The sequence below is a fragment of the Trichechus manatus genome, unplaced genomic scaffold (genome assembly GCF_000243295.1).
Source record: "Trichechus manatus latirostris isolate Lorelei unplaced genomic scaffold, TriManLat1.0 scaffold00232, whole genome shotgun sequence".
NCBI lineage: Eukaryota > Metazoa > Chordata > Mammalia > Sirenia > Trichechidae > Trichechus > Trichechus manatus.
The window spans coordinates 2,162,003-2,174,764 of record NW_004444168.1 but is presented as its reverse complement, the minus strand read 5'-3'; the positions used below and the strand labels follow the sequence as shown (position 1 = coordinate 2,174,764).

The 12,762-nt window shown below is 36.8% G+C and overlaps 1 pseudogene; it reads right to left on the bottom strand.

The window, feature by feature from the left end:
• Positions 1-3,706: 3,706 nt before the first annotated feature.
• LOC111822907 (olfactory receptor 52L1-like) lies at positions 3,707-4,757 on the bottom strand (annotated as a pseudogene).
• Between the last annotated feature and the right edge of the window lie 8,005 nt (positions 4,758-12,762).

Below are 12,762 nucleotides of genomic sequence, written 5' to 3'. Positions count from 1 at the left end.
GACACTCTCTCTAGAACATAGCCACCATGCTGTGAGAATCTCAAGCCATATGGAGAGGTCATGCAGCTGACAGCTCTGGCTGAACTCCTAGATAACATCCAGAATCAACTGCACCAACTCTAGTTAGAGATGACTACAACTCCATCAAAATCTAATTGCAGCTACATGACAGAGAGAGAGAGAAAGAGAGAGATAGAGAGACCTCGAGTGAGAACTGCCCAGCTGATTTCAGTAAATCTACAGAACCATAAGAAATAATACTAAATGGTTGTTTGAAATGAGTAAGTTTTGGAGTAATTGTTATGCAGCAGTCGATAACGGGAATCATTGGATTCTTAGTAGTCTCACCTTTCCTCCAAATGCCTCATCTACTTAATTCCTTGGAAATACCTTAGAATTTGTATTCACACAAATATTTGCAAGTTATTTGTAAGCACAGTTTTAGACATTCCAGTCCCTTACACCATCTCCTGTTTTTCTTCTTCACTTCCCAATTCAACAATCCTTGAATTCCAAGGCATTGATAATCAACAGATACAACCAACTTTTCACGTTTCCTCATTTCTTAATTTCTTTCTTTAGCTTTAATTTCATGGTCCATTTTTAGAATCACTCTTTAATACAACCCAAATTTCTCTTTTTTCTCTCTCTCCCCATCTAATACACACACACACACACACACACACACACACATACACACACTGTGCTTTTTCCCCAACACTGCAGCCCTATTTAAATGTAACTCTCCCCCCATCTTGTACCTGAAGCCATGGGGTAAAAAGTTATAAATGTGCTGACTCACCTAATTTTAAATTTAAGATTGCTAAATTAAAAAAAAAAATTAGTTAGGAGACTTATATAATTTGAGAATGAAAGGCAGGAACTAGTGGTAATTACACAAAACAAAATCCTTTGCCGTCGAGTTGATGTCGACTTGTAGAGACCCTATAGGACAGAGTAGAACTGCCTCCATAGGGTTTCCAAGGAGTGACTTGTGGATTCGAACTACTAATCTTTTGGTTAGCAGTCAAGCTCTTAACTATTGTGGAATCAGGGCTCCATTACATATAGACAACAGATATAAATTGGAACCTTCGTGAGCAAATTGGGAGATATGCTCACCTAACTTTTTGTGTTACATGGCAATTATAGTACATTTCCCTTTCCATTTACTCTCCCACTCTTTAGAAGACAATGTTATACCTTTTCTTCTCTCCTCAAACTTCCAGTACTTTCTTTCCTATCATCACTCTCAGAGATAGAAGGCATTGCTTTTTCTTCCCTGGAAACATAGAGGCAAGAAGAGAACTTCCACAAGTATGTACAACAACATCTACCCACCTATCTGCATTTGCACTTTTATTTCTACTTTCTGTCTAGTTACTATGGATGCTCCTATCCAAAATCAAATCCTCCAGCTGTGGGGACCATGGTCTTGGAGAACATCTAGCTCAACTGGCATAACATAGTTTATAAAGACAGTGTTCTACATTCTACCTTGGTGAGTAGGGTCTGGGGTCTTAAAAGCCTGTGAGCAGCCATCTAAGATACTCCACTGGTCTCTGACCACAGTTGTGGTCAGAAAAAGATAGTGCCATCTCTGGGCTCTGGGCCACTATTTATTTATTCCTGACTCTGAAGGGGGAAGTCTAAAGAGAAGACGTCTATGGGAAACAGGAGGTTCACAAAAATGACAGAGTGATGGCCTAAAGAGCAGATCTAGAGTTCCAATTGCATCTGAGGAAGGAGTGCTGTGTCATGGAGAGGATCCAGAGTCAGGCAGACCCGAACTGTCTGTCTATAGCTGTCTGGACTATAAACCAAGTTTAATCAAAACATTTGGTATCATTTAGGCAGTGTTCTTCGACCATAACGCTATTAAATTAAAAATCCATAATGAAATTGTACCTAGAAAAATCTTATGTTTTCTAAATAATTCTTGAGTTAAAGAAGAATCATAATAAAATTATAAAATAGAACTAAATAATAATAAAATACTAAATATCAACACCTACTTAATGTATAAACATTATTTGTATTTATAATGAAACATATGCACTTGAAAGCTTATATATCCAACTGCAAAGTTAGAAAAAGAGAAATACAAAGCTATAAAGAATGAAATAACAAAAGGTAGAAATTAATGCATCAGAATCCAGAAGTATATTAGAGATCAATAGAGCCAACATATAGTTCTTTGAAAAAATACTAATAAAGTGACAAATTCTGGCAAGATTTACCAGAGAAACAGATAGGAGAGAACCAATAAAAATTTTAGAAATGATAAAGAGGGATAACGATAAATGCTATAGATATTAAACTGTAATAAGGGTATTAAAAACAATTTGAAAATTTAGGTAAAATGGAACAAGTCTTAAGAATATATAACCTACAAAAACTGAGTACCTCTAGGATCAAGAAAGTTGTTTCAAATATCTCCCAGGAAAACTTACAAGTAAATAAGGTCATGGGAATTTGTAACTTACTGTGCAATAAAAACAGCCTATATCCATCCTTTCTAACCCACCCAATGTACCAGGCAAATTAAAGACATAACACTCAGGTTTTGTAACAGAAAACTATTTAACGGGAGTAAAATTTTTTTTTTAAAAAAAAAGTAAAAAGTAGAAACATCAGCCAGGTACTCAACCCTTCTACTAATACGGAATCTCAAGATAAGTTACTCTCAGCTCCTGGGCATCCTACCTCAAGGTAGCAAAGACTTGACTTCTAGGACTGTAAAAAAAATGTTACTTTTTAGGAACACAAAAGAGTGAAGCCAGGTAGGTCTTAAGACAACATTCAACAAACAGGACGTAATCCACTGATAGTTACAGTCCCCTTGCAAAGTTGAATCAAGTTCCTGTTATCAGAACTGGGGATCTGATTGACCTATCTCTATATCCAACACTTCATAAACAGGAGCTAATTTTCCAGGTAGCATAATTACATGTACATTTCTTAATAAAGCAATGTTTAGCAGCACTAGAATCTAGCACATTTTAGAGTTTATTACATGTTGATAAATGCATGGTTAATTTGTTGTGTTAAATTAATACTCATAAAACATACACATACAACATACACATATTCAATACTTGGTCTTATTCTCTCTGTACCCTAACCAAAAATATAAATAATTTTTTTAATTTCAAACATAGATTCTTTTAAAGAAATCCACTACACATACGTATTTTTTCCTTGAAAATAGGGATGATATCTTATTATTCCTAGAACATATTAAAGATCTTACACCAGTTAATTTTTCTAAATAAATGAGTAACACCCACCTTGCTATGAAAAATGTGCTCTCACTTTGTAACTCAGGTGCTTTGAGAGAAAGACCAGCAGCCCAGTGATCTGGAGCACACAGCAATAGAGAGTTTAAAGATACTCTAAGACTGAAGCCAGGTAAAATCTGGAGTTCCCATTTCCATTCCAGATGATTCTGCATTGTCAGTTCTGGGTAAGGGTATCTGGAGCTGTCATCTATTTTTTCCCATATCCAAGTCCCTCTGACACTGTGAGTGGGGAATTGTTGGGGTCAGGAACAAAAAAAAAAAAACTATGGGGAAAATATTAACAAATCCAGCTAGCCAGGTACATCCCAATAGGCTATAGAGCCAAGTGCCCATGGGTGTTTTTTAACATGGGACTAGTAGGACTGGAAGGACTACTTATTGTGAAATGGCCTCTATCTATACCACCTGGACCAGCCATGGGCTCCTGGTAGTGTTCTTGGAAGGAGCCTCAGAAGAACATAATTAGGGTGTGTTTAGATCTGTGCTTGTATGTAGAATATCCTGAGTACCCGCTGACGGATCTGCCGAGTCTTCACTCCATAGACAAAAGGATTGAGAGCAGGAGGTAAAGTGTGGCCAGAAGAACATGGATGTGATGAGGCACATGGTGGCCAAAGCGGTGAGGAAGGAGAATATTCCAGGGACATAGAAGATCAGAATGACACAAACATGGGACTCTCATGTACTAAAGGCCTTAAGTTGGGTCTCATTCCCTGGTACATTTAGAACTGCCTGCAGGATGAGAGCTTAGGAAATAGCAATAACTAGAACATCTAGTCCAATCACAAGCAGTGCCACTGCCAGCCCATAGGTTCTGTTCACTGTAGTATCCGAGCAGGCAAGTTTTACCACAGCCACATGTTCACAGTAGACATGGTCTATGATGGTGGCCTCACAGAAGATGTGGCATTGCAGCAGGATGGGGAAAGGGGTGAGAAGGAGTAATCCTTGCACTAGCACTGCCACTCCAATGTGCCCTATGACCTCTGGATGCAGGATGATGGAATGGTGCAGAGGGTGACAAATGGCTACATAGCAATCTAGAGCCATGGCCACAAGCACACCTGACTCCATGGAGAAGAATGCACAGATAAAGAACATCTGGATCAAGCATACAGTATACTCAATATCATGGGCATGAACCAAGAGTACTGCAAGGGTTTTGGGTGCAGTGGAGGAGGACAGGACCAGGTCAATGGTAGCAAGCATGGCCAAGAAGAGGTACATGGGCTGGTGCAGGGATGGGTCAGTCCAGATGATGAAGAGAGTGGTGACATTTCCCACCAGAGCAAGGACGTAAAGGATACCTAGGTGCAATGCTATCCAGTGCTGGCTTTCCTCCAGACCTGGTATAGCTACCAGGAAAAAAGAAGGTTGAGGTGGCCTCCAGTTGGAATTGCTAAGGGCCATCATCAATGACTTAGAGAGAGAAGAGGGAAAAGAAGCAAAAGTCATGATTTCTCCACTCCTGATGACTTCTCACATTTTCCAGAGCTGGGTACCATCTTCTTGAGAAGAACAAAAAAGCTTAAACTGAAACACAGAGAATAAAGATAGAAAAAAGAAAGAGAATCTCCTTTCATTAAGATAATATTTTTAAGGGTGAGACATCATATGTCTAAATGAAGAGAGGTCTAGTTTTATCTAGAGTTAAGAGCAAACATATGTTCCTTTGGGAGATATATTTAAACTCTACCATTCAGTTACTTATATCTTGGAAATGTCAACACTAAAGAATTCTCTTTATTGACATCTTAATATTACTGAACACTATATATGTGCTATTTTTTAAATTAGTCTCTTCAGTTTCCATGACATAGCACTCTATGGTTGTTCCTTCTACACTCCCAACCCACAATCTCAGTCCCTTTGAGTTCTACATTTTTTTATCCATTACACGTTGTCTATTCCAGTGTTCCATCCTCTCCTCTCTTCCCTATTCTGTACATGGTCTGTGATTGAATTCATTCATTCTCATGGTTTTAAATACTTTTACACTTTCTTTTCTTCCAGATCTTGTTTATAAATAAAAGATCTTGCTGAAACACAAGTCTATCTTTTCATTTGTCTTCTATATTACCTCTATACTACATACTCAACAAATTCAAAATTGAATTAACTCACCTATTATGATGAAGTAAAAGAGCTGAAAAGAAGATTTCAAAGGGTAGCTTGTGAAGACAAAGTAAAGTATTACCATGAAATTTGCAAAGACCTGGAGTTAGAAAACCAGAAGGGAAGACCACACTCAGCATTTCTCAAGCTGAAAGAATGGGAGAAAAAATTCAAGCCTTGAGTTGTAATATTGACAAATTCTATGGGCAAAAGGTTGAATAAAGCAGGAAGTATCAAAAGAACATGAAAGGAATACACAGAGTCACTATACCAAAAAGAATTGGTTGATGTTCAACCATTTCAGGAAGCAACATATGATCAAAAACTGATGACACTGAAGGAAGAAGTCCAAGCTGCACTGAAGACAATGGTGAAAAACGAGGCTCCAGGAATGGACAAAATAACAATTGAGATGTTTCAACAAGCAGATACAATGCTGAAATCACTCACTTGCCTATGCCAAGAAATTTGGAAGACAGCTATCTGGCCAACTGACTGGAAGAGATCCATATTTGTGCCCATTCCAAAGAAAGGTGATTCAACAGAATGCAGAAATTATTGAGGAATATCATTAATATCACATGCAAGAAAAATTTTGATAAAGATTTCAAAAAACGGCTGCAACAGTACATCAGCAGGGAACTGCCAGAAATTCAAGCCATACTCAGAAGAGAATGTGGAAAGAGGGATATCATTGCTGATGTCAGATGGATCCCGGCTGAAAACAGAGAATACTAGAAAGATGTTTATCTGTGTTTTATTGACTACGCAAAGGCATTTGACTGTGTGGATCATAACAAATTATGGATAATATTGCAAAGAATGGGAATTCCAAAACTCTTAATTGTGCTCATGCGGAACCTGTACACAGACCAAGAGGTAGTCATTCAAAAAGAACAAGGGGATACTGCATGATTTAAAGTCAGGAACAGTTTGTGTCAGGGTTGTATCCTTTCACCATACTTATTCAATCTGTATGCAGAGTAAATAATCTGAGAAGCTGGACTATATGAAGAAGAACAAGGCATCAGGATCAGAGGAAGACTCTTTAACAACCTGTGTTATGCAGATGACACAACCTTGTTTGCTGAAACTGAAGAGAACTTGAAGCATCTGCTGATGAACATCAAAGACTACAGTCTTCAGTATGGACTGCACCTCAACATAAAGAAAACAAAAATCCTCACAACTGGACCAATAAGCATCATGATAAAGGGAGAAAGATTGAAGTTGTCAAGAATTTCATTTTACTTTGATCTACAGTCAATGCCCAGGGAAGCCGTAGTCAAGAAATCTAACAATGTATTGCATTGGGCAAATCTGCTGAAAAAAAAAAAAAAAAAAACTCTTTAAAGTATTAAAAAGCAAAGATATCACCTTGAGGACTAAAGAGCATTACCCAAGCCATGGTATTTTCAGTCACCTCATGAGTATGCAAAAGCTGGACAATGAATAAGGAAGATCAAAGGAGAATCGATGCCTTTGAACTATGGTGTTAGTGAACAATATTGAATATGCCCTGGACTACCAGAAGAACGAAAAATTTGTCTTAGAAGAAGTACAGCCTGATTCCTCCTTAGAAGTAAGGATGGCAAGGCTTCATCTCACATACTCTGAACGTGTTATCAAGAGGGAACAGCACCTGGAGAAAGACATGCTCGGTAAAATAGAGGGCCAGCGAAAGAGAGGAAGACCCTCAAAGAGATGGATTGACACAATGGCTGTACAGAGGCATAGTCGGGGGAGGGGGGAAGGCAGAGAGGGGCACGCATATGCAAGTACATTGGGTGCCAGATAGGTGCAGAATGACATTCTGTGGGGCCACAAATATGAAAGGCGCCTGACTGAGGCAGCCAGACAAGTGGGGAAAGGCATTTTTGCTGACACTTTGCTGCTATAAATATCTATTCATCTTGAAATTGAGGGGGAGGATAACTTAGAGATTGCCCCTGGGCACTCGAATTTGGAGAAACTCAACTTAAAGATTTCCCCTGGGCTCATTATCCTCACTACACCCTTGCTGCAACAATGGGCTCAAACATAGCAACATTTGTGAGGATAGTGCAGGACCAGGTAATATTTTGTTCTGTTGTACTTGGGGTTGCTGTGAGTTAGAACAGACTCGTCTGCACCTAACAACAACAGAAGTTTTTCCCCAAATCTTTTCCACTTCTTTTTTTCCATATTTCTATGAATTACATCACTATCTCCCTACCTAACACAGTCGAAACCCTGGAAACTTGCTTAATCATCCTTATCTCTCAACCCTCTTACTCATTCACCAATTCCTGTTAACTTTATATTTTTTAATGTGATATCAGGGGTTATACCCTTTCCTTTCTCTTAACACCAATGACTTTGCCTTAGTTCACACTCCCAACTTGTCTCATCTGGATGGCTTCTTTGGATATCTCCGCTTTGCTATAACTTCTTTCCAACTCACTCTCCATCCTGAAGTCAGAGGAGTTTTCCTAAGATGCAGATGTTATCTTGTCACTCCTATGGTTAAAATCCTTCAGTAAATTTAATCGATGGAATAAAGTCATACTTTTAAGACTAGCATAAAAGTATGTTTTCAAAGTCTATTTTTCAGTCTGCTCCTCTTGTTTTATACTTAACATACTCCTATGTGTACATTTTGCTTTAGTCGTTCTAACATTCTTGAGGTTATATGAGTATACCATCCCATTTTACATATACCTTTTAGATATTCTTTCTTCCTCCTCTTTTACCTTAGTTGGTTCTTCTCACCCTTCAAATTTCAGAGTCTGCTGTCTTCTGCCTCTCTGAGGGACTCACTGACTGAGTTAGGACCACACTGATTGCATAAACAGTCCTTTGTTCATCCACTACTTTACACTTTATCTAAATTATATAAATCCTATCAGTGTCTTTATGGTTTGTTTCAAGAGAAAGGGCCACATCTCGTTAAACTTTATAGTTAAAAGTACGGTGGAGTCTGCACAATGTATTAGGAAAAACATGTTATAGAGTCGGACAGATGTGGGTTTAAATTCTGGTCCTTTCATATTCTAGGAATGAAACCTTGTCAGTCTACTTAAACTCTCTGAGTCTTGACTTCCTCATCTGATGATGGAATAAATATTAACCCTACTAGTTTATTATAAATATTAATTATGATGATGCATGTAAAGTGCTAGTATACATATTAATCTATAAATTATAGTTATCATTATTATTAACATTAATAATAAAAGATCTCTGAATATGAGATATTAGGCCTCTTTCATTTTTGGTCTCCATGACTCTGTTTCTGTTTCAAACTTTTGATATGTCTACATCTCATCATGATATTATGAAAATTCAGTGTCTCTGACACCCTCAAGTCAACACAAAATGTCAAATAAATAGGTTCTCTGTTTCACTTTCTTCCTATGATTCAATCCTCAAGCATTAAAACGAAAGGCTTGAAACAATAAGTTTGTGTCTGTACATTTGTGTTAAAAGACAAATATGGCCTAAAATAATTATATTTTTCTGTATAAGTGTGGAGGGGAGGCAGAGGTACATATAAGATAAAAAGAGTCAGGAATGCCTCAGTTCTTGTGGATTATGTATCTATTTATCAATCAAAGTGTCTGTTTCATAAAAGAAGATGATGATAATATTGACCAAACACTTGAACATGGCAGCAATAATATCTGAAGTATCACCTAGGCTTTATCTTCCACATTCAAATCCACCGATAACCTAAAGTGACTGTGACATATTTTTATTAAGACCTCAAAGGAAATCTCATAGTCTTAGCAAAAGTCACACTGGGCTCACACTGCCCTTCCCCTCCTGCCACTTGACCAGCTGCTGGATAGTGGGAATCAAGCCCTTCCCACTCCCCATCTGACACTACGCCTATCTGGCATAGGGATGTGAATGCTCCTACTCTGCTGGACCAACATCAGGAGGCAGACAGTGCCCACCCAGTCTGCCCTCAGCGACCTCACTGAACCAGTATAGAGCAAAGTGGTCTAACCCTGCCTGCTGCTCCCTTGCCCACCTGGATAAGGTGGTGACAGCTATACTGTCCACAGATCAACAAACAGCAAAGCTAGCCAGGCCTGCCAGCCCTGACATAGCAAAACAAAACAAAAAATCAGGATGAAACAAATAACCATACAATCAATAAATAAAGGAAATAATACCTTAATGTTTCAGAGACAGTAAACAAAATTGAAACATATGATAAAGAAGGACAAGATGGTCCCAGCAAGTGACCAAAATAAAGAATCAGATAACCTTCCAGTAGAAGAAAAGGCAGTGGAACTACCTGATAAGGAATTCAAAAGACTAATATTTAGGGCTCTCTAAGAACTTATGAAAGAGATCAAGGAAAACACAGACAAAAATGAGGAAAAATAGATAAAATCATGGAAAACAGACAAAACCAATGAAAATACATCCAAAATCAAGGGAAACATAGACAAAACAATAGGAGAATTCAGGAAAACAATAAAAGAACAAAATGATAAAATAAATAATTAGAAATCATACAAAAACAATTAGTAGAAATTCAAAAGATAAACAACAAAATTTCAGAAATGGACAACTCAATAGATTTTAGGAACAAATTTGAAACAATAGAAGACAGAATCAGCGAGATTGAAGACAAATCATGGCTGACACTTTGAAGAAAAATCAAAGGAAGAAAACCTAAGAAGTATGTGGGACACAATCAGTAAAAATTTGCATGTGATTTGAGTTCCAGAAGAGTAGAGAAAATGGAAAACACAGAGAAGATTGTTGAAGATTTGCTGGCAGAAAACTTCCTAAATATCATGAAAGATGAGAAGCTGACCATTCAAGAAGCTCAAAAAATCCCATAAAGAATAGCCCCCAAAAAAGTCACCAAGACATATCATAATCACACTTTCCAAAACCAAAGATAAAGAAAGAATCCTCAGAGCAGCTCTAGAAAAACAAAAAGTCACTTACAAAGAGAAACAATAAGACTAAGCTCTGATTACTTGACAGAAACTATGCAGGCAAGAAGATAATGGGATGACATATATAAAATATTGAAAGAAAAAAACTGTCAATCAAGACGAATATATTCTGTAAAACTCTCTCTCAAATACGATGGTGAAATTAGGACATTTCCAGATAAAAAGAAATTAAGGGAACTCATAAAAACCAAAGCAAACATAACAAGAAATATTAAAGGGAGTCCTTCCATTAGAGAACTTACAATATCAGACAACAACCAGAGTCTGGGACCCAGGACAGCATCACTCAGAAACCAAGCTAGGTAAAGAACTGTCAATTTAAAAACAAAGCTAAAGAATTTAAAACGGGGAAAGGGAGACATCAATCTGTAAATGATGACAACTTCAATAAATGATGAAGGGAGTAAATGATGTAAATATAGAACTTTCAAATGAAGAAGTCAAGGAGATATCAAGTAATAAAAGACTGGTTCAAACTTAGGAAGGTAATGGTAAATTTCAAAATAAACACAAAGAAAGTTAACAAACTTACTAAGAAAATAAAAAAGAAGAAAGACATAAACTCAGTAAACACAAAATTGACAACAACTAAAGAAAAGAAAAGAAAATACGCAAACAAAAGGAACTCAGCACAGGAAAGTAAGAGGAACAAAGAAAACACCAGCATCACAGAAAAAAGAAAAAAGCACAACCATATAACAGCAATAAACTTACACCTATCAACGATCACACTGAATGTAAATGGTTTAAATGCACCCCTAAAGAGACAGAGAGTGGGAGAATGGATTTAAAAAAAAAAAAAATGACTCATCAATACGCTGTCTACAAGAGACACATCTTAGACACAAAGAGCTAAATATATTAAAAATCAAAAGACAAAAAAATAGATATATAAAGCAAACAGTTACCAAAAAAGAGTAGAAGTGGCAATACTAATCATAGATAAAGTAGACTTTAGGGCTAAATCAACCATAAAAGACAAGGAAGGACATTTTATAATGATTAAAGAAAAAATCCACCAAGAAAACATAACCTTAATAAATATCTACCCAAGCAAACAAGGCTCCAAAATACATAAAACAAACTCTAACAGCAGTGAAAAGAGAAATAGACAGTTCCACAATAATAGTAGGAGACTTAAACACTCCACTCTCAGTAAAGGAAAGAACATCTAGAAAGAAACTTAACAAAGCTACAGAAGATCTAAAGCCCACAATCAACCAACTTGACCTCATCAACATATGTAGAACACTCCACCCAACAGCAGCAAAGTACAAATTATTTTCCAACACACATGGAACATTCTCCAGAATAGACCACATTTTAGGCCACAAAGCAACCCTCAATAAAACCCAAAACATCAAAAAAATACAAAGCATTCTCTCTGATCACAACTCCATAAAAGTAGAAATCAATAAAAGGAAAAGCAAGGAAAAAGAATCAAATATATGGAAACTGAATAACACCTTGCTTAAAAACAATTGGAAAATATAAGAAATCAAAGAAGGAATCAAAAGATTTCTAGAATCAAATGAGAATGAAAATACATCATATCAAAACCTGTGGGACACAGCAAGGGCAGTGCTCAGAGGTCAATTTATGGCAATAAACACACACATCTAAAAGAAGAACAGGTCAAAATCAAAACATTAGCACTACAACAAGAACAAATAGACAGAGAACAACAAGAGAAACCCACAGGCACCAGAAGAAAGGAAATAACAAAGATTAGAGCACAAACAAATAAGAGAACAGAAAAACAATAGAAAGGATCAACAAAAACAAAAGTTGGTTCTTTGAAAAGATCAAGAAAATTGACAAACCATTGACCAAACTGACAAAATAAAAATAGGAGAGGAAGAAAACAACCCAAATAAGAAACGAGATGGGGGATATTACAACATGCCCAACTGAAATAAAAAGGATTATAACAGAATACTATGAAAAATTGTACTCTAACAAATTTGAGAACCTGGAGGAAACGGACAAATTTCTAGAAACACATTTCCTAACTAAGTTAACACAAACTGAGACAGAAAATCTGAACAGACCCATAACAATAGAAGAGATTGAAGAGGTAATTTAAATTAAAAAAAAAAAAAAAAAACTTCCAACAACAACAACAAAAAAAAGCCCTGGCCCAGACAGCTTCACTGGAGAATTCTACCAAACATTCAGAAAAGAGCTCACACCGCTTCTACTCAAACTATTTCAGAGCATAGAAAAGGAAGGAATACTTCCACAATCATTCTATGAATCCGGCATAACGCTGATAGCAAAGCTAGAGAAAGACACCTAAAAAAAAAAAGAAAATTACCGACCAATATCTCTCATGAATGTAGATGCAAAATTCTTAACAAAATTCTAGCCAATAGAATTCAGCA